Source organism: Rhodamnia argentea, chromosome 9 (assembly GCF_020921035.1).
Source record: "Rhodamnia argentea isolate NSW1041297 chromosome 9, ASM2092103v1, whole genome shotgun sequence".
NCBI classification, from domain to species: Eukaryota; Viridiplantae; Streptophyta; class Magnoliopsida; order Myrtales; family Myrtaceae; genus Rhodamnia; species Rhodamnia argentea.
This window is the reverse complement of record NC_063158.1, coordinates 18,814,058-18,817,786: the sequence shown is the minus strand read 5'-3', so window position 1 is coordinate 18,817,786 and position 3,729 is coordinate 18,814,058.

The following is a 3,729-nucleotide window of genomic DNA, read 5'->3' as shown; positions in this document are numbered from 1 at the left end:
TTCAGAAGTGATATGAGACAAGCTCTACGTAACTTATGAAGGAACGGACAAAGTCGAGGAGACCAAAGTAAACATACTCCTTGGCCGGTATGAAGCTTTCAAAATGAAGCCTAACAAAATGGTGAATGAAATGTTTGATAGATTCATTGAAATAGTAAATGGCCTCATCTATCATGGGCAACTTGTGTCCGGATCGATGCGATTAAACAAACTTCTGAGGACACTTACAAAGGAATGGGATAATATTAAAAAATCCATTCAAGAAACTCAAAGGATATCACCCTTATCCATGGATGAACTCATTGGAACTCTTCAATCCTATGGGATGAAAGAATCAATAAGGAAACTCATTTAAAAGGTAAAAAATATATTGCTTTGAAATCTAATGTTGATTATGATGCTTCAGATTCTAAAGATGAAGACGATTAGGAACTAGCACTCATGGTCAAAAGATTTAGAAGAATAGCCAAGAAAGGCAGAAATTACAAAAACAAAAGAGATCTCAAACAATATAGTAAAAAAGATCATCTAGAGGTAGAAACAAAAACAAAGATGTTATTTGTTATGAATGGAGAAAAAGAGGACACATCAAGCCCGATTGTCCTCTCCTAAAAAAGAAAGGAAGGGACGAAAAGTCCAAGAAAGCTCTAAAAGTAGAAACCTAGAGTAACACATAATGTGAAAATGATGAGGAATATGCCAACATATGTTTGATGATCAACTCAAACTCTAAGGGCGAATATGTGGTAAGTCATTTTAGAATCCCTCCTAAGTTATTTGAATATATAGATGAACTATGTTCAAACTATAAAACTGTTCTTAAGAGGCTCTCTGAATTAAAAAAGGAAGTAGCTAGCTTAAAATAAAATAACGTTTCTCAAAAAGATAAAATAAGTTTTCTAGAAAGCGAGTTCTCTCAAATCAAAGGGAAATCCAATTTAACCTCTAAGGAAAATGAGGACTTGAAAAATGGAAACGAATCTTTGAAAAAGGAAAATGATTCCTTGAAAAAACAAAATGCTTCTTTGAAAAAGGAAATTTCAGATATCAACAAAAAAATTTCCTTTGGTTCAAAAACGTTACAACATATTCTTTTATACAAGTTCCTTACTATAATAAACCCGGACTTGGTTTTCAAAAGGAAAGTGATTTGAAAAATAATTTTCCTAAAATCAAAGACAGGCTTAGAAAAAGACCCCCTAAATATGTATATAAAAATCATTTTTATAAGCAGTTTGTAAGATTTGAGGGACATAATTTTTCTAAATGCTTAAAATGTGGTGGTACGAAACACTCAAGAAGTTGCCATCCTAAAATCTGGAGATCCACTCAAGATATCTTGAGATTTGCACACTCTTCTAACCTAAAAAGACCCAAATAGATTTGGGTACCAAAGAAAACTTGAATTTCCTTGATGCTTGTAAGTACTAATGAAAAGAAGAAATAAATGGTACCTTGATAGTAGATGTTCTAGACAAATGACTGGAGACTCCAAGATATTTATCAATCTTACCAAGTTTGATGGAGGAAGTGTCGCTTTTGGTGGCAACAATAAAGGAACAATTATTAGCAAAGGAACCGTGAACATTGGTGTGGCATCCCAGGCCCGTTACACTTACTAATGGGTATTATTAACTAATAAATCAACACTTAACCAGCAACTAATCAAATGAAGGAACACAGAGAAAGCAATAGAAGATCGACACTTTTATTTACTAAGGATCGACTAAGATCGGATCATTTTTTGTATAATCGGGGAGATACATCGAAGATGCCTCAAAAAGTCACCTATCGCCTTTACTCGGAACAATGAACAAAACCCAACCGCATAAAAACATCTACATCGTAACTCCCATATCACTAAGTCGGGCGATTTATACATCAAAAACGTCGGCAATGCCGAACATCATCTATATAGAGCTATACATAATGGTTCCGAATCCCTACTAGAATGACTTGCCACCAGCCATGTAGTCGAAGAGCAGGGTGTCGAAGAGCCCCAAGCCACCCTCTAAATTGCTATGGATGGCCATGAAGGGGTAGGGAATCACCCTTACATCGAGGCCACTATGGACCTACATTGTACAAGTAACTTGGATGAGCTCTAGGTCCAAGAATCCCGGTATGACAAAAGAAGTGAGGTCCCAAGTCAAGCGGATGGGCACCCTATATGATGCGGTAGGGAGGGTAGTCATATCAAATACCTAAAAATGTCAACGATAACGGGGTGAGATAACTCAGCAAGTCATATCTCTAAAATACCGACTAATTTATGTAACGCGTGGAAGAAGCAACTAGAACTGACAAGTATGATTACTTCATATGGCTAAACTTAATATTCCTTTGAGAATATAGTGCAAATAGTATCATGTAAATGTACGATATCAAGAGCATATCCATATTCATATGCATATGATGCAACTTCGTAGATACCGATGAAGCTCAAATGTTTTTGTATACCGAAACAATATTGTCTCATGCCGCCTCCGAGACCGTCTAGATCACACAGTGGGACCACCCAGTTACACAGCGGGGTTTTCCCTTAAACTCCATGGGGTGTTCGCTCAAACAAGAATTTCAATGGCCAGGAATGACATTCAATTCATAATCATGCTAAATGAGGCTATGATCGTGCACATTTTAAAACATAACAATACTATATCACTTTATGCATCACCACATATGACTTTTATTATCATAGTGTCAAGTCTTAAACTAAGTGCTCTCAAACTAATATCTACACGATCCAATTATGCTAGCCTAAATCACCCCGCATTCAAAGTAATAATGCGGCCGAGTACCAAATAGGTGGTAAACAATTTAAGATTGTATCGAAAATAATATCTAGTATCCAACCTAATGTGCTAACAAAGATTCTAATGCTACAAGGTCTTAAGCCGAACCTATTCACCTCCCGACCCGGCAATACTAACTCTCATATCTCGGCCTAATAACACCGAATCCTTACTTATTGGCCGGCAACACCGAGGCCTCACCGCTCATGCCACATCCCCAAGCCCCACATTGTTCGGAGTTTTGGGCTTGTTTAGCATCATCGATGCCTCACTTGGCCCACTTAACTTGCAAACCCATTTCTCGGCCCGAAAATTTTCCTAAGAAACAAAACCATGAGGACCGTGTGTCCAAAGCCTACAATATCTTGCGAAGGGCACAACGGAATCGCAAGAATTCTCATTTCTCAATCCGCATCATCGACTTCCGGCATGTATGGACCGTAGTGGGCGCATAAGTTGTGTACGGCGGCTCACTTGTAGTGCCGCTAAGGGGGACTTTGAAATCCACACTTGTCGCACTAAGTTTTTGTAGGGGAGTCTTGGGCTTGTTTATATGGCAATGGGCCCTCTTTAACTTGCAAAACGCGTTTAGTGCTAGAGCTAACGTGGGTTGCCGAAAAACAAAACACGTGGTATTTTTTGTTAATAGTTGAGAATATCTTGCAAAGTCGGTGAATTTGACACTAAAGTGGGCCCATGCCATTTTAGCTTAGCCCGACACCACCAAACCCTCACTTTTCGATTTTAAAAACTTAGCACTCAAATGATTCCTCACTTCTTGGCCAATTAATTTCAACCCTCACTTCTCGGCCCGAAAATTTTCCACTAAAGTGCATCGATTTGAAAGTTTTGAGCCTATAATTCTCGGCCCAACATCACCACTTCTGGCATTTCTGAGGTCTTAGCATCCATCGAATTCAATCTCCGAAGTTTT